This window comes from Sarcophilus harrisii, chromosome 3, assembly GCF_902635505.1.
Source record: "Sarcophilus harrisii chromosome 3, mSarHar1.11, whole genome shotgun sequence".
NCBI classification, from domain to species: domain Eukaryota; kingdom Metazoa; phylum Chordata; class Mammalia; order Dasyuromorphia; family Dasyuridae; genus Sarcophilus; species Sarcophilus harrisii.
Window position 1 is genome coordinate 221,847,458 of NC_045428.1, and position 23,758 is coordinate 221,871,215.

At 33.9% G+C, this 23,758-nt stretch overlaps 1 pseudogene; it reads right to left on the reverse strand.

The window, feature by feature from the left end:
* Positions 1–18,687: 18,687 nt before the first annotated feature.
* Positions 18,688–19,270, reverse strand: LOC100920819 (annotated as a pseudogene).
* Positions 19,271–23,758: the final 4,488 nt, after the last annotated feature.

Below are 23,758 nucleotides of genomic sequence, written 5' to 3' on the forward strand. Positions count from 1 at the left end.
CATGACCAGCAGCTACCAGCATAGAACCCAGGCCAATCTCTCCCAGCCTCTCTTCCTGTCTCTCTGCCTCCACCCACCAAAATCGTCATTTCCTATACAACACATCAGGACATGCACAGAGAGTGGGCGGGGGCCATTCTTTCTCCAAGCATGTATATTAATAGAGTATAGTCCAATTACTATTTAGCCTCATGTGCTTGGGACCTCAGTGCATCATCTCAAGCCTCAGCCCATTACACTTGGATTCAAAGAATTCATTTGCTAATGAAAGAGATAACATGCAAACAACTATGGACATAGTCCAAAATGTTTTTTTTTTTTTTTCTTTAAAATAATAATAATAGTTCTCTCTGGGAGAAAGCAGGTTTCTGGGGGGGGGGGGGGAATGTTTTTGGGAGGCAGCTTTAGCTTCAGTTACAAGTAAATAATCACTCAAAATTGCAGCCAGCTGATAAAAGTTCAGATCTTTTATTGTGTCCTTCAATATAGCCCGGTTGGCTCAGAGGCCTATCTCTCTGCTTGGTTCTAAGAGCTCTTGCAGCTTTGTCCTTGACTTCTGCCTCTGCTTTCTTCAGCCTCCAGCCAACACCAAAGTGGAAGATGCAATGAATCTCTCTTGCTTCGAAGAGAGGGCTTGTGGGCTTCCTCCCAGAGTGCTCCTCTCTGACCCCAGTCAATGTTCCGGAGAAATTCTGAGTGGCTCACTGGAGCTACATTTATGCTGAGTGTAAAAGGCTGACTCGGCCTTCTGGAGGCAGGGATTAAGGGAGGTATAAATTTGGATTATCTCATACTAAACCTGAAATCTCCCAAACGTGTGAACTCCATTGAGTACTTAAATAGTTATGAGCTCTCTAAAGGTGTGAACACAAGTATCATTTCTATCAGTTGTACTTAGTACCTTGTTTCAAGTTCTGGCCCAAAATATCTCCTTCTAAGATCAAATCAATCATATTGAACCATGCTAAATTAGATAATTATTGTCTCTATCAACTCTAATGGCTTAACAATTTGCAAAGATTCCAACATATATAAATATATATACACACATATACACACACTTATGCATGCACACTCAAACAACAATAGATACACCCATATATAAGTAAACATGCAAGTAACTAGGTACACACAAGATATACATATATATGTATAATAAATATATGCACAGTATATGTTTTTAAACAACAATGCATACGCATAAACATGGAAATAATTATGTATACATAGGATATATATATATCTTGTATATACATATGTATCTTATAACTATCATTAATTTTTTTTATATATACATATTAATTATGTCTACATATCTATATCTGTGTGAATGGCAAATACACTTATTATACAGCATAACTTATTGTTAATTACTTGAAGTTCACTAGTCATTCCATAACTTGGAAAGAATTCTATTGCTCTGGAAGAAGGAAAAACAACAATAATAACAACAAATTTGGAAGATTTTAGTAACACTTCAAGTTGTTCACTGAACTAACAGCACAGATTGGATTTTATCTCCTTTACTTTTTTGGGTTCAGGGATTGAATCTTGAATATTTGCCTTTGAACTTTAGCTATGAGCCTACAGTCATTTGCCCAAGGCTAGGGCTCAGAATGCATCATTGAGCATGTTGCAGAAATGTCAAGAATTTTGCAGTAGAGCTGCCAACTCCCCTCTAGAATATATAGTAAAGGGGGTATTTTGGATATTTGAATATGTGCTTGGTGGTTTTGATCCATTCTCCCAGTGAAAGCAGCTGCCATCTGGCACTTGGGGGGGATGGAGGGGGTTGGGGGAGGGAGATAGGGCAGGGATTTCACTTGAGTAGCTCTGTTTTCTGTATAGCCTATAGAGCTGTGCAGACACCTCTGCTTTGAGTTTATTTCCACAATTTGGAAAAATCCCAAAATAGATCACAAGTGCCTCTTGTAAAATAACAGATTGAAACAAAGAAAAATTAAATACTCAGGGAAAAAATAAAACAAAATGAACAAGGGCTTGTTTTAAAGTTTTATCTTATAATTACTTCTCTTCCTAGAACTACTGGGAGTATTTTCGAAGAAAAGAGGTGCAACTTAACAGTCTGAAAATATTTAAAAACTCTAAATGCTCTGGGAAATTAAAGGAAGGGAACAAAGATAGATGCCCATATGGAGTAGCCAGGCACATCTGTTGGAAACCTGAGAGCAGTGGAGTTTGTCATCAATCAATCCTCTGCTCTATTGAATGAAAAATTGTGGTTTTTCAGGTAATCCCAGCACTTGACAGAATTAGGCAAGGATTTAAGTAGATAGGAGATCACTCTGATACATGCAAAAGTACTGTTATTTGTGGTCATGGAGCTCAATAACCTCTAATTCTAGTGTCTTGGGCAGTATTAATACATAGGCTTTCTCATTTTAATTGACTGGATTATTTTGTTTTGTAGCTAGGAAACATTTATAATTATGAAATGTATTTGGGAAATTCATATTGCAATGAGTAGACTATATATTGGAACACATTTGTACATGGATGTAGGTTCCTTATACAGCACACACCTTGCCCTCAAGGGGAATAAGAGAGAGATTAAAAAGGACTAGTAGAATTTGTATCTTCTAAAGCCCTAGGTGACACAGTCTTTTAAAGATCTCCTTTCCTTCTCTACATCTAGCTTAAATGGTTTTCAAATAAGTTACTTACATAAAAGGGATGTTCTATATATATATATATATATATATATATATATATATATACATATACACACACACACAAACATATATATATATGTTGAATGAATAATGCATTAATAGACTAGGACCCAAAATGGAAAAAAAAAATCCCTCTATCTGCCATATTTCTGCATTCACCCCATTCCTGATTTAAGAAAAAAAATATGTTGACAAATGATTAGTAAATGTCAAACCAGGATTTAAATTTCAATAAGACTAAAAGATTTAAAGGAAGTGAAAAGATTTCAAGAAATGCAGCTGTAAAGATGGAGGTGTGGTACTAGATATGGTAAGACAAAAAGGTTAAAAATCAAGTCCATGAGGACAGGGATAATGAGCTATTTAAACTGTTTCTTTTCAAGATTGGAGTATAGGAACTCCAGCATGGTACATGATTAATAAATATTGGTCAAAAGTATAGTAAATCAATAAATCAAATAATGTAAAGAAAAGGCAAATACCAAAGATCCAAGAACACAATGTTAAACCCTCCAAAACTAAGTAAGGACCAGAAGACAAAGTTAGGATGTGCAGACTCAAAGTAGTTGAAACATAGAAAATCTGAGCAACAACCAGTTATGAGCACCTTGGTTTAGGAAGGAAATTAGTAAGCTGGAGAAATACAAAGGAAAGAAAAAACAATTGTGAAGAACATCAAGTCTATGTAATATAAAGATCAGTTGAAAAAAAAAAGATGATGCTGACCCTGAAGAAGAAAAGACTCATGGAGGAACATAACTGTTGAGTATTTTAAAGGCTGTTGAAGGTGACAGAGGGATTGCTTCCTTTGGTTCCCAAGAAAGGAACTAAGAGTAATAGCTAGAATTTGAAAAGAGAAAAATTTAGTTTCATATCTTGAAAACTTCAAAACAATTCAGAGCCTTCAAAATGTAAAAAAAGAAAAAATCAAACAAACAATACCCCCCCAAAAAAAAACCAACAACAAACCCACAATAGCCACAATCTTCTATCTGCTAATATCTCTCTGCATTATTTTCCCCCTAATTTTAAACAATAGACTACATTTACAAATATAATGTGTTGATTCAAGAGGTAATGGGATATCTTCTGTTTCTCTGTCTCTCTGCTTTTCTGTTTCTCTCTCCCTCTGTTTATGTCCTCTGTCTATCTTCAAGCAGAGGCTGGATGACCACTTTCAGGTTATGTTATAATAAGCTTTCTTTCTTTCTTTCTTTCTTTCTTTCTTGTTTCTTTCTTCCAGCTTTAGATTTCTTCTAGCACTACAATTATATGATTCTGAGAACATGGTTTTATCAATTCGTGCAGAGCAATGCAAATGATAGGTTCCCTCATTTGGTATGGCAACAGGAATACCACTATATGGTCAGAAGAAGAGAACATTTCATGACAGAAATAAGCCATGGAGAAAATAATTATTTATCCCATGTTGGATGTGATAGTGGAAGGAGCATCAGTTAATGAAACTTCACTTGTAAAGGGGATCATATCTTCACACCAGGTATCAAAGCAAGATGCAGCATGATGCAGTAGGAAGAAATCTTGCTTTAATATCAGGAAAACTTGGTTCAAAGTCTAGATCTTTTACTCACTTTTTGTGTTAACTGGGACAAGCCACTTAATTTCTCTGCTCCTCAGTTTCTTCATATGTCCCTTCTAGCTTTAAATATATGATACCATGATAAGTATTATCATATTTTATTCTTCAAACTCAGTTGCTGGAGGGAGAAGTAGATGGTAGCCTCATGGTAAATATGATCATGTAGGGAAGAAAAGAGACTGAAATTCAGTGTATACTTTGTCAATAGCTTCCCCAGTCACTAGATATTGTTGTTTTCAATTTGCTACCAGCAACAACAATGGAAGACAAAGCTATATAATAAAGATAAAAGTTTTCTAGTATGAATTATCTGTAAAGCAATCACCTATATCTTAAAGAAGACAAAATCACTTTATGGCAATATTTATACAGCAGAGAAGACAAGATCAGACAACCAGAGAAGTTCCTCTATTACTAATAGGTTTCCATATTTGGTTGATGTAATTTCCAGATTTTTTTTGGTGAGATTTTGTCCAAGGGTTTAGCTTTTAACTATCTCAAGAGAGTAGAGATTTCTTGAAGAAAGGCTATCAAAATAATTGAGATGATCATGACAGTTATCCAATTATTTTGGATTACTTAGACATGGTCTTGGTTAAGACAGCAATATCCTAAACAATATTATGGTATTATGTAGATATATTTTGTACATTTTGGGACTGTCAGTTCAATGACTATTCAGATGTACAAAACATCTTCATTGAGAAGAAAAAATTTACCTTGGTAGAACACAATTGGATTACTTCCCCCTCCCTCTGCTTTATTTTATTTCTCTCTTTGATTGTAGTGAGAAACTTTCATTATTGCCATCTGATCTGATGGTGGCTATAACTGGGTAACTCTTCACATCTTCCCTTTTGACTTTCAGGAAGGACTGTGGACTGGATTTTTGTGTTGTTACTCCTCTTTTTCTACATTGTCCATAATAATAGTGACAAAGATTTTCTTCTGTAATGTCCAGACTAGCTCTCTAAAGGATCTAGGGACAAGCTTTGGTATTAGTGGAGGAGTAAAGGAAGCAGGAGAGCCACCAGGATGGTCAAAGATGGAGTGCCTTCATTTCCAGTCCTCTAAATCCTTAAATACCTCCGTATGATTACATCATTACAGTACACTAAGCATGTGTTAGCTAGAGAACCATCACATCATACTGAGTAAGTGCTAACTATTAGCACCCTGCTATTGATATGTAAATGCCTCTTACTGTAAGTATCCCTTGCTTCAAGTAGAATACAGGTAACCATGCTCTCCTTGACTTCTCAGGAAGGGTGAGAGCCCTTAGGGGAAATGGGGAGCAGACATTGTCAGCAGATTCTCTCTGGTCTGAAGGATCTTATACCTTACTCAAAGTTCCCCCACTATCTGTGGCCCTCTACATCTCCCACTTCCTTTTGTTTTAATTGAAGCAGGTATACATCAGTGGTTAAATCCATTTTAGTTTTGGTGTATGGCCTTAACAAATTAAGTGACTTATCATCAGTATGATAGCTGACTTTGATACTGTGTTCATTTTCATTGAAGGAGTTTGACATAGCTGAAAACATCATGGTAAAAACACATGAAAGCAGGCACACAACCTTGTTTCATTCACTCCACTGGTGACTGGGAAGGCAAAAAAAGCATCAGAACCAACACAAGCATACTGTCAGATTAACATTTAGCACTGATGAACTTCTCTGGGAAACTAAATTTTGATATAATTTTGCATAAGTCCTCACAACTAATTGTCAAGAGTTGTGGTTAGACTGACAAATATGTACAGTTCTCTGGTTTAGACATTTTTTCTGGAGTTGTTAGGCAGCAAACACCATATCTCTTATTCCTTGATCATTTCTGAAGCCACACTGGCTTTCAAGTAGATGATCATCTTTCATATGAATGATAAGTCTATTAAGGAGGATTCTGACAAAAATCTTGTGAGCATTCACTAAGAGAGAGACCCTCTTGTGATTGTCACAGGATAGTCTATTCCCATTATCTTTATAGAGATGGACAATGGAGGTATCTTTGAACTACTGAGGGATAACTTCCTTTTGCCATATTACCCAGCAAATTTCAGTCAACTTTTGTATGAGCAATGGACCTTCTCACCCTACCTTGTGAATCTCATCTATAATAGAATCAACACTGGGTGATTTCCCACAGGAGAGAAATCTAATGGCATTCAAAATCTTGTCTTCTGTTGGAAATTTGACTAGAGAGGGACTGAGTTCAATCTGAGTTAAATGGTCAGTGGCTTCAGTAGTGATTGATAATATTCTATTGAGAACACAGTAGAAGTATTCAGCCCATCTTTCCAGGATCATGTTTTATGATTACGTCAGTCGAGCTGTTGAGTGTAGGGCCTCATGTCCAGAGCCTCATGTCTAGGGCCCCATATTTAGTGTCCCACGTTGGGCATCATATGTTGTGATACGGGAGCCACCTGCCAGTGGCTGCTGGAAGTCTAACTCAGACCTGTAGAATGGATCTCTTCATGTGAAAGAATGATTATGGTACAAGGAGACTGAGAGGCAATTGCTGTTCTTTGACCTCTGTTCGCTTCCCTCCAAGATCTTCAATATTGGATTAAGTTGTGGTTCAGAAATGAATTGAGCTGAGGTTCCTCAAAATGTTTCACCTGTGCATAATCAGCCTGACCTTACTATTTCCTGAAACCCTGTGTGGACCATTAGACCTGAATATATAACATCATCTAATCTTTCCTGTCTTCTCTCCCCACTCCACCTCCAATTTCCCATTCTTACTCAGGGACTGATAATTAAATTATCAGTACCTTTACCACTGTGAACAATTTGCTATTTTGTGATTTCTATTACCCTTCCATGATGTTGAGTTGTATAAAGTTCTCTTAATTAACAATTATATACAGATCCCTCATACCCAACTAAGAAAACTCTATTTCACTTGTATGAGTATATGTTGTTGCTTCCTCAATAGAATGTAAACTGAGAGCAGGACTATTTCATTTTGTATCTGTATCTGATCCTAGAATAATGTCTGATATATTGGAAAGAAATTTGATAGAAACTTGTCAAATTGAATTGAATTCCAATCTCTACATTTTTATTCAGACTGTTACGAAGGTGAAACTACTAACAAACATTTTAAGAAATAGAAGACTGCCTCACAATGTTTTCTGTTCCTAAAATTTAGAATTTGGGGTGTGTGTGTGTGTGTGTGTGTGTCCAGTTTTGTGTTTTTAACATGTTTTTCAATGAAATAGGCAGTGTACAATAAGCAATGAAAGCTCCCCAAAACTTTGAAATTTTTTAAGAATATTGGTTACCATTCAAATAGTGTTGTCAAGTAGCATAAATTTTATACTACAGACAGGTATAATAAACATTGTAGGAACTTAGAATTGTTTATGGAATTAAAAATAAGATAAATATTATTTTATGGATAAAAAGAAACCTTAATTGTTGATTTAGTACTCATAAAGTACAATTCAAAGAATTAAATAATCATTTCTCCAAATTGGTAGACAATAGCTGTATATTTATTCTGATGATTTCACTCTGTATTCCTTCATTTTCTTAAATTTTAATATTTTTGTTTTCTCCCAATTAATAACTATTGTCTTATTTTTTACTTCAGAAATAACATAAATGAAAATTATGTAAAATCCAACTGACAAATAGACAACATCAAATGAATGTTATATGCTACTTCCAAAGATTCCTCTTCCTGTAACCACTACCTAAGAGGAGAGGGGTATTAATCAGTCAATCAGAAAATATTTATTAAATGATTATTCTGTGCTAAATGTGTTAAATGCTCAGGAATACAAAGCAAGGTTAAAAAAAAAATCATTGTCCTTAAGCAGTTCACATATTAATGGGAAGGTGAGCAATAAAATCTCCATATAGTCAACATATAAAATGATTAGATGGGAAGTAATTTCAGAGGGGAAAAGGCAGTAAGGTGACACAGATACTCCTCCTAGAATCAGGAAGATCTAAGTTAATATGTGATCACAAACACTAATTGTATGACTCTGAGCAAGTCACTTAACCCTATTTGCTTCAGTTTTCTCATCTGTAAAATGAGTTGGAGAAAAATATTGCAAAGCACTCCAATATTTTTGCTGAGAAAACTGCAGAGTCACAAAGAACTGGACATAACTAAACAACACAATACAAAACAAAACTTCTAATGGAGCAGGCAAGTGACACAATGGTTATAATTGTCTGAAGATACTCAGACTCATTTTCCTGAGTTCAAATCTAGCCTTAGACAGTTACTAGCTGTGTGACCCTGTGCAAGTCCCTTAACCTTGTTTGCCTCAGTTTCACATTTATAAAATGATCTGGAGAAGGAGATGACAAACCACACTAATGTCTTTGCCAAGAAAAGCCCAAATGGTGTTATGAAGAATCAAACACAACTGAAAAAAGATGAAACAATAGCAACAATCTTTGGGCAGGGGTGGAAGGAGGCACTAGCAGATGGTGAATTTAAACTGAGACTTGAAGGAAGCAGGGAAATATACCATATTCTTCTTTCTCTAAGAAGAAGATTGATTATTGCAATAAATCTTGGTTAAGCGTACTCTCTCTCCCTTATTATTATTATAGTCATTATATATACTGAATATGTGTGCATGTTGTGAATTGTGTATAAATCCATTTTTCATTCTTTCTCTTGAATGTAAGAATATTCAGGGCAAAAACTGTCTTGTATACCACAATTTCTGGTCCACAGAAGGTGATTAATAATTTGTTATTTTGTTTTTTGTATTTGTTAGTTAATTTGTTTATTAGAGTATGCCTATTGTTCTTTTCTATTTTTTCCTCTATATTACTTTATATCTCCTTAGTTTTCTTAAATTCCTCATATTTGCTATTTCTTTTGATGTGATATTTCATTTACCCTGTACACATATTCTATGAGATATGTAGTACTTTTATGTTGTCTTCCCCATTGGAATATGAAGTTTCTGAATGTTTTCAGCTTTTTGTGGAATTTCTAATGCTTAATAAATGCTGAACAACTAACATTCAAATACTTCAATTTATTCACAACCATTTTCTATTTGAAGAGTACTCTCTCTGGTTTCAGTATTTTATTATCACAAAGACTTGACCAATCTTTTAAGGAAAAGAGAAATGAAATAAGTTCATACTGAATAAGTATAAAATGTTAAAATTGAATTGATACCCTTATATTCTAGTTTCAAACCAAAAATAAAAAGTTAGGTTGGAAGCAATGAGAATTGTCTGTGTGACATATACTATAATTTTAATGAGGAAAACTTTTTTGTAAATGTAAATGCTGTTGAAGGGAATATGTGCAATTCCCGTGAGGAATTCACTTAATATACACATGCATATGTCTATGCATAAATACAATAAAAGTGAATGTAGCAGAGGAAATAAGTTGACTATTTATATGTCAGATCTGTATATACTATGTTCACATTGATGAGAGGGAACTTTGTTGTGATTTTTCAGAGATATAATATATGAATTGACCTGCCACAAAGACTTCAAAATATAAAACATGCCATAATTTCATTGAACATGGAATCTTTTTTTCTGTTCTATTTTTCACAGTATCAGTGTATACTTCCCAGCCTTTACAGACAAGGTGCTGGTGCTTTTTCTTTCAGAACTGTAACCAGAAATGTACCTTGCTAATTGAAGAGAGATCTCATTTCTTTTATTTCCTCTGATAGATGAAGTGAAAATTAGATTCAAAACTTTCATTCTAATTAATGGCTTGACTGCTAATTAATAGCTTTTCTACTTTTGCTAACATGTTTCTAACATGTACTGGTTAAAGCAAATTTATTCTATTCATTAAAGTGTTTGGAAACTTAGGAGTGTAGATAAGAAAATGTACCTCACAACTCTTGATGTGTTATCATGGTATTATGATAAACCTGCATCAATATCCCTCAATATCTCTTTAACCCTGAGACACCATCGTGCATACCTGAGTCACAAAGAATATTTGCTATATTCCTGTTTGGAAGAGATGTGAAAATATGCTGTATACTCTCTCTATATTAAAATGAAACAAAACAAAACAAAAACAGATCTATGATTCTATTGGATAAAGAGAATTCCAAATTAGGAATGTTCCTCTACCAACAGTGTTACAGTAGCCTGATATACTGAAAAACAAGGGGACATTTGTCCAAGGTAACTGTTAATAAGTGATAGTGAAATTAGACTCTTTGGTTTTTCTATCTGTAAAATCAGCTATCTACTAATCACCCTGCTGCCTGTACACCTTTTATTTATATTTATAAAATGTTAATTAGACTATCGAGTCACTTGATTGGTGAAACAAAGGATTAGTCATTTCCTTGAGTATTTATGACCTCTTCAACCATTTCCAAAATGGTAATTATGAATGAGAGAGAGCAATTACAGGTATCCTTAATGTGACAAAATCCCTATGAACTAATCGCAGAAAAAGGTAATTCTTAATGTCTCATTGTATTATTTAGACCCCACTTCTCATTATAGATGGGCAAAGCTAATCAAGCTGACCCATAGACTTTTAGAATTCACTCCTATCCCATTCTCTCCCTGTACAAAGTTTCCAAATGCAGAAACTTGTCATAGCTGTTATCTACCTACAGTAAGGCAGCACTGTATGCTGCAATAGAACTTAGAGAACTGAGAAATAGGTGTATATAGAAAGGGACATATGTATGTAATAGTGTGGCATTCATTACATTAAGCCTGAGGAAAAGAACCCAACATCTTATTGGACCAAATTCTATTCCATCTAGAAGTCAGTTAGGGCAGACACTGAAGCTGATGAAAATAAGGTGGGAGGTTGTAGAGATGTTTTGTATTTTAATACCCAGAGAACCACAACTGAAAGGGAAGAAGTCAGAAAATCAGCAATATAAGGGAAGATGACTGAAATTACCAAAGTTCTCAGGCGAAAGAAAGCTTAATTAAAAACCTTGAGCCTAAGAAGATGAACAACTAGGAAGATATGAATAATATCTTTAGTATTATATGAAAATTATATGAATAATGTAGTTCCAAATTAGCTAAAGAAATCCAGATGTATATGATGTGTAATAAATAAGCAGCAATTTATGCAGTAAAGAATCTAAGACAAAGGAAAATAATAAACACCTAATAAGACCCTGTATATTCCCAAGAGAGCATGAAACTATAGCAAGACATTTCTGAATGTTTAAAAGGGAAATTATAATTGTGAAGATTAAATTGATGTCTTGCATAGCAAAAATAACAGGAAGAATAGAAAAACTCTCACCAAGCAAAAATGAAAGGGAGAATAAATGATTGTAAATGCAAATAAATTGAAGTGAAGGATAATCCGGACAAGAGAAAAAGCAATGATGTAAGAAAATATGACATCTAAATAAAAAAATCAATCTTAAAGAGGTGATATTAGAGACAAATTATGAGGCTCCGAAAAGAACATGGCAATTAAAAAAAAATCCATCATAATACAAGATAGAATATAAGAAAACTGCCTAGAACTTTCAAACACAGGAAAAAATGATTATTGAAAGAATTCACAGATGCTGCAAGCTCTGATAAATAATGGTTAAAATGAACAATTCCAGTGATGAATTTTGCAAGGAGACACCAGAAAGACCTTCAGATATAAAGGAAATCTGAATTTCCTGAATCCAGGAAATTCCTTCCTGAATAAAGGAAATTTAAATAAAACAAAACTATTCATCACACTTCAGTCATAGAAAGGGATGGAATAATGTGATTCAAATACCATACTTTTGTGTGTTCAAAAGACAAACCAAAGTGACTATTTGAAACCTGACACTAGCCGTTAATGAATAAAGGAACTTGAAAGCATTACTAGAAAGAAAGAAAATCAGACCTAAAATTATTTGCTTTCCAAACATTTCATATCAAAGACATACATTGTAATTCTTGTTGTATGTCCTTCATTCTTGAAGAGGACCATGACATTAGGGGGGTGATGCCATGACATGCAAATGAATTGAATTTAATTGAGGGAGGACTGTGCAAGGTCACCTGTCTCACTTTCCTAGCTAGAACCATCTGAGTCCAGTAACTAGATATAGATTAAGATGACTGGAGATGGCCCTGATTGAAATGGAAGACCTTGGTCTTTTTAAGTTAAGGTCTTTAAAAAGTCTCAGTCTGACTGAGGTTACATCCATTCAGTAACTAAGGATAAAAGTAAACAAACCCAACAAACAAGGACAAATTAACGAGAGAGAGACTATTAGGAGATTTTTTCTAAAAGTTAGTAAAAGAGAGTTCTAGGGATGGAGTCAAAATGGTAGAGTAAAGTCAGGAAGCTGCTCGGGGCTCTCCCAGTTTCCCTCAAAATCCACATGAAACCAAGTCTCTGTAGAGAGTCCAATGGAATGAAACCACTCTCCACCTCAAGATAAACCGAAAAAACTTCAAGAAAGGTCAGTTTCGCTGGGGTGAAAAGAGTATTTATCCCAGCTCAAATAGATTCTGAGAAAGCCAGTCAGAGGGTCTTAATCATAGCAAATCAGCAACTAAGCTCTCAGTCCTGCCTCAGTAGAGGAACACATCACGGGGGCAGCTTCCAGCCAGAGCTCAGAAGGCAAACTTTGTGAAACTAGGATGTTTCCTGAACAGACCAGGCAAAGCTTCCCCTTATAAACATAAGGGGTCCCTGTGCTCAAAGTCAGGGCTCAGAGCTGCACAGGAAGCTTGGGACAATGTTCCTTTACTGCAGGAGAAGATCTCTATGAAAAAATGAAAAAAAAAAAAAGAAGAAGATATACTAAAAGGAAAGAAAAAAACAAAAAAGAACCTTGACCACAGGATCTTTTAAATTCTCTTTTAAGAATTTAGATGCTACACCACTTGGTGCATATATGTTTAATATTGATATTGCTTCATTATCTATGTTACCCTTTAGCAAGATATAGTGCCCTTCCTTATCTCTTTTGATTAGATCAATTTTTGCTTTTGCTTGATCTGAGATAATGATGGCTACCTCTGCTTTTTTGACTTCACCTGAAGCGTAGTAGATTTGGCTCCAACCTTTTATCTTTACTCTGTATGTTTTGCCCTGCTTCCAGTGTGTTTTCTGTAAACAACATATTGTAGGATTCTGGCTTTTAATCCAGTCTGCTACTCACCTTTCCTTTATCAGGGAGTTTATTCCATTCACGTTTATGGTCAAAGTTATGAATTCTGTATTTCCTGCCTTCTTGTTAATCCCCGATTATGCTTTTCTCTTTCTTTTTCCTCTTACTCCCCTCCCCAGTATTAAACTTATGAGAACCACTTGCTTCATGAAGCCCTTCCTCTTTTGGATCTCTCCCTTAGAGTCCCTCCTCTTTTCTTAAACTTTTCCCTTTCAATTTCTGTATTCCCTTCTATTTATTCTGTCCCTTTTCTTTTCACTTTTCCCCTCCCACTTTTCAATGAGGTGGGAGAAGTTTCTCTGTAAACCAAATATGTCTAATATTTTCTCTTTGAGCCAATTCTGATGAGAGTAAGTTTAACACTGTGATCATCCCCTTCTGTTCTTTCCCCCATATATATATATATATATATATATATATATATATATAATGTTTCCTTTGCCTCTTTGTGAGATGTAATTTCCCTCTTTTTTATCTGTACTTTTCCCTTTTTCTGGTACAATTTCCTTTCTACCTCTAGATCCTTAAAAAGAAAAAAAATTAAACACCCCACAATTAAATACCAGATTAGAAATTTTAAAATTCAAAAGAGAGATAAATAAAATAAAGAAGAATAAAACTAATTAAGTAATAAAAAACCCAAGAATTGGTTTTATGAAAAAAAAATAGATAAACCTTTGGTTAAATGGATCTGAAAGAGGAAACAAAAAAACCAAATCACCAGCTTTGAAACTGAAAAGGGTGAACTCACCACCAATGAAAAAGAAATTAAAGCAGCAACTAGGAACTATTTGGCCCAATGGTATAGCAGCAAGTCTGACAATCTAATTGAACTGGATGAATATTTACAAAAAATATAAATTGCCCAGGTTAACAGATGAAGAAATAAAATACCTAATTAGTCCCATTTTAGAAAAAGTAATTGAACAAGTCATTAATGAACTCTGTAAGAAAAATCTTCAGGGCTAGATGGATTCACAAGTGAATTCTACCAAACATTTAAAGAAGAATTAATTCTAATACTGTGTAAACTATTTGGAAAAACAGGTATATAAGGAGTGCTGCCAAATTCTTTCTGTGACACAAATGTGGCACTGATACCCAAGCCAAGAAGGGCCAAATAGAGAAAGAAAATTATATACCAATCTCCCTAATGAATATTGATGCAAAAATTTTAAATAATATATTAGTAAAGAGATTACAGAAAATTATTAGCAATATAATACACTCTGACCAAGTGGGATTTATACCAGGCATGCAGAGATTGTTCAATATCAGGTATACTATTATCATAATTGACTGTATCAAAAACAAAATCGACAAAAATCATATGATAATCTCAATAGATGCAGAAAAAGTTGTGACAAAATAGAGCACCCATTCCTATTAAAAACACTAGAGAACATAGGGATAAAGACAGTTTTCCTTAAAATAATAAGCAGTATTTCTCTAAAACCTATAGCAAGCATTATTTGTAATGGAGAGAATCTGGACACATTCTTAATAAGATCAGAGTTGAAACAAAGATGCCTATTATCACCACTATTATACAACATTGTACCAGAAATGTTGGCTTTAGCAATAAGAAAAAAGAAAAATAAATGAAAAGAATTAGAATATGTGATGAGGAAATAAAACTATCACTCTTTGAAGATGGTAAAATGATATAGAAAAGCCCAGAAAATCATCTAAAAACCTATTGGAAACAATTCACAGATTTAGCAAAGTTGCAGAATATAAAATAAACCCACACAAATCATCCACGTTTCTATTTATTACAGACAAGACTCATGAGCAAGAAGTGGAAAGTGAAATTCCATTTAAATTACTATAGACAACATAAAATACCCAGGGGTCTATGGGCCAAGACAAACCCAAGAGTTATATGAATACAATTACAAAACACTTATCACACAAATAAAATCATATCTAAATAATTGGGAAAACATCAAATAGTCATGGATAGGCCAAGCTAATATACTAAAAATGAGAATTCTGTCTAAATTGGTCTGCTTGTTCAGTGCCATCCCAATCAAATCACCAAATCATTATTTTAAGAACTAGAAAAAATATTAACAAAATTTATCTCAAAAAATAAAATGTCAAGAATATCAAGGGAATCAATTAAAAAAAATTACAAAGGATGGTGACTCAGCAGTACCAAACCTAAAACTATATTATAAATGAGCAGTCATCAAAACCATTTGGTACTGATTGAGAAACAGAATGTTGAATCAGTGAAATAGATTAGATATACATACACAATATTGAAAGCCTATAGGTAACTATATTTGATAAATCTCTAAACTCCAGCTTGTGGAATAAGAATTCACCTGGGAAATTGGAAAATAACATGTCAGAAAGTAGACATAGACCTACATCTCACACTCCATACCAAAAAAATGTTAAAATGGATAGATGATTTGGGCATAAAGGATGACATCATAAACAAATTTGGAAAATAAGGGATTATTAATCTATCAGATCTTTGGAGAAGAGAGGAATTTATAACCGAAGAAGAACTAGAGAACATTATGAAAGGTAAAATGGGCATCTTCGATTGCATTACGTTAAAAAGGTTTTTGCATAAACAAAACCAACAGAAACTAGATTAAAAGGGAAGTACAAAACTGGGAAAAATCTTTATAGCCAGTATTTATGATAAAGGAATCATTTCTAAAATATATAATGAACTGTGTCAAATTTATAACAATACAAGTCATTCCCCAATTGATAAATGGTGAAAAGATATGAACAATTATCTGATGCCAAAATTAAAGCCATTTATGAAATAATGCTCTAAATCACTATGGATTAGAGAAATGCAAATTAAAACAACTCTGAGGTACCACCTCACACCTCTCAGATTGTCTAAGATGACAGGAAAAGATAATGATAAATTTTGGAGGGGATGTGGGAAAACTGATACATTAAGGTATTGTTGGTGGAATTGTGAAATGATCCAACCATTCTGGAGAGCAATCTGGAACCATGCTCAAAAGGCTATTAAACTGTGCATGCCCTTTGACCCAGCAGTGCCACTACTTGTTCTGTTTCCTAAGGAAATTATAAAGGAAGGAAAATGACCCACATGTGCAAAAATGTTTGTAGCAGCTCTTTTTGTAGTAGCAAAGAATTGGAAAAAGAGTGGATCCACATCAAGTGCAGAATGGCTGAACAAGTTGTGGTGTATAAAGGTAATCGGATATTACTTTTCTATAAAAATGATTAACAAGGGGCAGGTAGGTGGCATAGTAGATAGAGTACCAGCCCTGAAGTCAGCAAGACCTGAGTTCAAATCTGGTCTCAGACACTTAATACTTAAACAAAAAATTGAACAAGCTGATTATAGAAAGGCCTGGAATGATTTACATGATCTGATGCTGAGTGAAACAAGCAGAACCAATAATATATTTTTGGAGATGTATGGATAGAAGTTTTGGTTCTTCTCAGTGGCTCAGTGAGCAATCTCAATAGGCTATTACAGAAAATGCCATCTGCATCCAGAAAACAATTTAAGGAGACTGAATCTAAATAAAAACATTCTATGTTTATTTCTTTTTCTTGTTTTTTTTTTTTTTTTTAATTATCTCTACAATGGTTTTTTTTCCCTTTTGCTCTGATTTTTCTCTTCCAACATAATTCATAAACAATTTGTATTAAAAACAAATGTACTCTATAATAAAAAGAGAAAAACTTAGAAGTTAATAAAGAGAAAAATATGAAGCAGAAGTCAAATAGAAATTATGAAGGAAAAATTGGCTTGAAATATTAAGAATTGAATCTCAAAAACACACCACTAGTGAAATGAGTCCAAGGACTGATGTGACATGTTAGAACTATCTAATAATAAAATAGGCTAATTAGGAGGACACTGAGCTTCACATCAGAAGAAGTTTTAAAATTAAAAATAAAAAAAAACTTGGAGGACCAGATGTCTGCGAAACTTGCAAGGGAATAATAATTCATGTACAAGTTGAATTTTTGGTCGTTCAGATCCCTTCCTATTCTGGAGTTCTATTGTTCTTTCTGTCCATTTTATCTCCAGGCATTTATCTTAAGGCATTCTTGTTGAGAGAACCAGCTTTATTAGAATGTTTAAAATTTTTGTAAATGCTATTTTAAACATTCTAATAAAGCTGGTTCTCTCAACAAGAATGCCTGAAAGTCATTAATTCAATTAATTAAATGGAAAATTGTCCATTTCCTCCTCTGTAGGATTAAATTGAGATTTGCATAATTAATCATTCTTAGGCATAGTTGTCCTCTTTCATTTGTCCTTTTGGTCAATTGTACTCACTCTTCTTTTTCTTTTTTAAACATTTGCTACAAAATCCCATGTGAATCCATCTGTGGTTCCTTAGGATATTATGTTTTTCTGAGGGACAATTAAATTTCTTTATGCTTTCAATTTGACCTTTCTTTTGGATAGTGAATTATGTTTATTTTCACATAAAATCATAAATATGGATTATATATTACACATTTATTTATAAAATGTATATATAGATGTATGTGCACATATGTACACATACATCAATGCATCTAATATAAGCTTTGTTTCTAAATATGTTCTTTTTCTCTCTTCTAAATTAGTTTGAAGCAAAAAGAAAAATGTTCAAAAAAAGCTACCAAAACATTGAGGAAGTCTGGCAATACATAGATATTGCCTATCTATATGCCCCTACCTCTGCAAAGAAAAGAAGGAAGTTCATTTTCTCAACTATTTTCTGGGATAGTCTTAGTTATTATAAACATATTATGTAGATTCTTTTCTATTTTCAATTTGATTTGTAATAATAATCATTTCTGTCAGTTTTCTCCTATGATTTCTTATAATATTGTGTTAGTAGTTTTGTTTTGTAATATTTTCAGAGAGCCTGATAAACTTTTAAGTTATTACCCCTTCTGCTCTTCAGATTTCCCCCCAAATAATAATTATTTCATGAAGTATTATAATTTTTTTTGCCTTTTGATGTTATTATAGAATCTTATATTTAGTCATTCAAATTCTGAGTTCTATTTCTTTCATTTTGTTTTTCAGATTGTTTACTACTACTTTGATGAGATTATTCAGCTGCTGTTCTAATATTTTTCTTTATGGGTTTCTTCTTGAGTTGTAATTTTTTCCTGTATTTTTCCCTTTATTTTAATATTTCTTTCATCGATTTTTTTCTGTTTAATAACTTTATTACATCAAACATGTGAATCTACATATTTAAAATACACACTTGAAAGTTTAACTTGTGTGCTTATGTTATGTGAGGGGCTCTCTCTCAGGTCCTAGTGACAATATGCCGTCATAATTATGGCAGATTACCTTCCTTTCGGGTGAGGGGCAGAGCTTCAGAAGTCTTAGGACCATCAGAGGGAGTTTCTTCATTCAGGTGCTAAACCTCAAGATCCCAATATTGCAAGTCTAGTTTCTTCTGTTTCTCCCCCTTGGCAAAGTAATCTGGGTACATAGCCTTCTCAGAGAAGTAGCAATAGTCTAAGCATCACTCCTGAACCTTGTAACATTAAATCTTTCAAAGGAAGTGCCTCGAGGAGAATCAGGAAAAAAGTTAATTGAGGATGATGATAAGCCCAAAATTCTTCCTCACCCTTTAGAAGCAGCTTGGTGAACCTTACCATATCTTTTTCATTCTTAAATTCTTCAAATCTAACTCCCAGAAAACAAACTTTGAATCTTTATTCATCCCTGTGCATTATCCAGTTCTCTAGATGGCAAAGTGCCTGCTTGAAGGGCCACGGCAATTTCTGCAAATGGGCCATAAAGGCGTCTGGGAGGACAACACCATCTCGCCCAGCTTCAGCCCAGCAACTGGCTGATGGTGTTTTGGGGAAATGACATTTCATTCATTCCTAAGAGTCCACAGCGCCAACCCATTCTCTTTTCTTATGCCCTACTTGTAATTACTATTGCCTTTCGCTTCTATGGGCTTATGCAAAGAATTTTCTTTTCTTTTCTTTTTTTTTTTTTTTAAATTTAATAGCCTTTTATTTACAGGTTATATGTATGGGTAACTTTACAGCATTAACAATTGCCAAACCTCTTGTTCCAATTTTTCACCTCTTACCCCCCGTTCCCTTCCCCAGATGGCAGGATGACCAGTAGATGTTAAATATAAATTAGATACACAATAAGTATACATGACCAAACCGTTATTTTGCTGTACAAAAAGAATCAGACTCTGAAATATTGTACAATTAGCTTGTGAAGGAAATCAAAAATGCAGGTGGGCATAAATATGGGGATTGGGAATTCAATGTAATGGTGTTTAGTTATCTCCCAGAGTCCTTTCTCTGGGCGTAGCTGGTTCAGTTCATTACTGCTCCATTGGAAATGATTTGGTTGTCTCATTATGCAAAGAATTTTCAAAAATTGTATCCGGATTTTATTTTCTCTCTTCTTTCCCCACCTCTCTGCCAATGAAAAAGGAAGAAAGAAAAATAGAACCCTTACACCAAATATATACCATCAGGAAAATCTATTCCTTATTTCACATCTTGAATCTATTCTCCCTCTGTTAGGAGATGTGCAGCAAGCATCAAAAAATTCTAATTAAACACTAAGTAGGAATTTTGAAAAAAAATAAAACAATTGATAAAAACAAAAACTCCACTTGATTAATAATCTAATTATTAATTAGGAGCTGATTAAAAAAACAGATAATTAGCTCATTTTACTTTTTAAAAAAGAAAGAAAAAACTTAGTTCTTAGCATCAAAAGGAAAAAGGAAAATTCACTTTAAAGAAAATTATTAAAAATTATTTTACCCATCTATATACTAACAAAATAATAAATAACATTTATTCAGAATTTTGAGGTTGATGAAGACTTTCTTTACATGTACTAACTCTTCTGATTCTCACAGCAACTCTGGCCATAGTTGCTATTATTAATCCCATTTTATAGAAGAGAAAGATGAAACTGAGAGACTCATTTAGCTAAAAAGTTTTTTCAAACTTTTCCTGACTTTAAAATTGTTGAAGTTATTGTCACTGGTCACTCAGTGGAGGATGCCAAGTGTGAGAGCTAGCTCCTAAATAGTCAAGCAGAACTCTTAGTACTTGAACTGGAGGACAACTGATAAGCCTGTTTTAAAGTAGTTTCAGTTTTCTTTCATCTGCACAGTCCTCTAAATAGCATCTTAATTCGGATGACTGATGAAGAGTAGGTGATTGTGAATTTTCCCTCTGGCTCATAGGAAAACTTCCATGAATCAGTCACTTTCCCCTTTGTCACTGGTCTATTATAGAAAGAAGGAAGGAAAGAAAAAAGAAGAAAGAAAGAAAGAAAGAAAGAAAGAAAGAAAGAAAGAAAGAAAGAAAGAAAGAAAGAAAGAAAGGAAAAAATAAAAAAAGAAGAATATAAGGAAGGGAGGAAGGAAGAGAAGGAGGGAGAGAGGGAGAAAAGAAGAAAGGGAGGGAGGGAATAAAGGAGAGAGGGAGAAAAGAAAGGAGGGAGGGGGGAAAAGAATGGGGTAAGGAAGGAAGGAGATGAGGGACAGAGGGAGTATGAAAAGAAAGAAATGTTCATTTATTTAATTTCCTACTATGTGCCAAGCAGAGGTTAAATGATTTGTGCAAGATCATAGAGCTAGAAAGTGTCTGAGGATGAATTTCATCTCAGGTGTTCCTGATTTCAGGCCTACTGTGCCACCCAGTTGCTACTGAAATGATAATGTTTTTCTTCATGTGTTTTGAAATTTTTGAGGATTAATCTCACTGTATATTCTTTTCTATTCTCTTTTCCATTTGTTGATCTTTTATTTAATATGAGGCAGTTTTTTTTCCTGTTTCTGAAATGGTGTTAGAAGAACCTGATGGAACTAGAATCTCTGTGTCACTTAAAAAAAATCCCTCTTCTGCTAATATTATAACCATCTGCAGGGTGCATGCTTTCTCCTTGAACTCTATTTGCTGAAATATCATCTTGATTATCTGTATTTTCTGCAACACTTAACACAGAAGCTATAAAAGCCATTAAAATCAATACTTTTTTATTCCAGTATTGAATATCAGATAAATAGTATAGTGGATAAAATGCCAGGCTTGGAATTTGAAGACCTAAGTTTGAACTCTGTCTCATTCATTTACTAGCTGTGTGATGCTGGGGTAGTCATTCAACCTCTCTGTGCCTCAGGTTTTACTTCTGTAAAATGGAGGTAATAGTAACTATGAATTAAGATTGTTATGAGGATCAAATGAGACGTAATATATGTCAAATGCTTTGCAAATCTTAAATGTCTATGGAACTACTAGCTATTTTTATTCTATTGTCACTTTTATATTGCTCTGATTTAAGATTTTAAATCATTCTACTCTGGGATAGTGAACTACTTCAACCCTAAGTAATACTGGGGGAAATATTGAATTACTACGTAACTGAGTTCAGAGTGTGAAATCATTAGGAAGGCAAGGTTCTGAGATGGTAGGACATTTTTTTAGCATGGAATATTGCCTGGGGTTGATTGGTTGGTTGGTTGGTTAGTTGTCCTTCATTCTCAAAGAAGACTAAAATGACATCACTAAGTTTCAATCATGTTTGTTCAACTGTAGTTGATCAGACCAATATGAAGTTGGAATGCTCTGACACAGGTTGGACACGAATAGTCCATAAAAACATTTGGGATGGATGCTCTAACTTTGTACATCTCATGTTTCTTCTGAAGTAATTAAAATTTTCTTTGCTTATAGAGCATAGCACCTTTTCTGATGAGGGCACACTATGCTGGGTAGTCCTGTGTCAGTGTCACCCATGTTAGAAATTGATTCTAAAGTTCTTAAGAAATACTTTGAGATCCTGAAATGAAGGACTTAGGAGATATTTTTAGAGTAAGAAGTACAATGGAAAGGAAAATAAAACTTGCCAAGAAAGAGGAATTTTGCATAAAGAAGTGGAAGGACACTTAATCAAGTACTCCAAAGTCCTGCCTAGTTCAGTGTCTGCTGAAGGATGTATAAATGCATACCACAAAAAAAATTGAAATGAGTGCTCAGAGTATATGAATATTCCATTAACAGTCTTTCAGAACATAATGGAGAAGATTAGATGAAGGGAAAAAAGAAATATTCCTAAATTCTTTTTGTTTTCCTCTACTTTTTATCTCTCTATATAAATTGCCATATCTGCTGCTTTAGTTTGAAGTTTATTTTCATCTTGGTCTTCACTCACAAAAACAAAAACCGAGTATAAGCTTATTTTTTTCCTCTGGGAAGTAATAATACAGTTATGTATTAAAGGATAAAAATGTGCATTATTTTATCATCCTGAATGGGTTTGTAATCTGTCTTATTTACAGACAAGAGTTCATGGCCTGTAACTTATGGAAGCCAATGATAGCTACTTACTTAAAAAGAAAATCTTTGTGCTTGAATAAAATAGATTTTTCAGGTAATAAAAAATGTAGTTCATGTGATCAGTTTGCTATTGTAGCTTCAGAGTGGGCACTGAAGGCTGTGTGCTGGTTTAATAGAGAGTATTGGTGAATATTTGAGTTTTGCTTTTACAATTATATACTTTAGCAAAGCTTCTCATAACTCTTTAAAGGGCAGTATGTCTTTTAGTTTCCAGTATTATACATTTCTTAGTTTGAACTGCCTCAAGGACTTCTCATTTGGTCTTTGAGAGAGCTATGCCAGTTGCCATGAACAGTTAGAAACAGCATGTTCTCATTAAAACACTGAATTCAGCCTACATACTCATTTGAAAGTGTGAGTATTTTTTCTCAAATCAAACTGAAAATAATAAGAATAGAGTATGATTCTAAAACAAAAAGGTAATTATTAATTTCATGAGAAGTTATCCTTTTGCTGTAAATTTCAAAGTGGGAGAGGACAGAGAGATAGAAGAATGGTTTTTCTCCCTTCCTTTTTTTCAGTGGGAGAGAAGAATAAAGGCCAATGAAGAACAAATATTGGTCCTTAGAGAGATGCCTTTGTTTGAGCAAACCTCTGTTTAGATCATCACACTCAATGTTATGTAATCTGGAGATCATTATTGAAGAGCATCATACAGGGGGATAAAATGGGAATGAAAATATATCCTTCTTCTCTATTAATTTTACATCACTTTTCAAATTGGCAAAAGACCAAAGATGCAATTCAAATTCTGTAAACCTGTTATTCTATTCCATTGCAGCTGTGAAGATCTTTTAGTATTTTATAGACATTTCTTGCACAGTGTTTAGCACATTAATTTGTATTCTACACCTGATTTTGGCTGCTCATTTCTCTGTTTATATATTTTTTTTCTGGATGAGGCAATTTCTAGGTTCTTTCCATCTCGTTGTAATTTTTATTTTGCATTTATTCATTAAATTGTTCTAGTAAAGATTAATA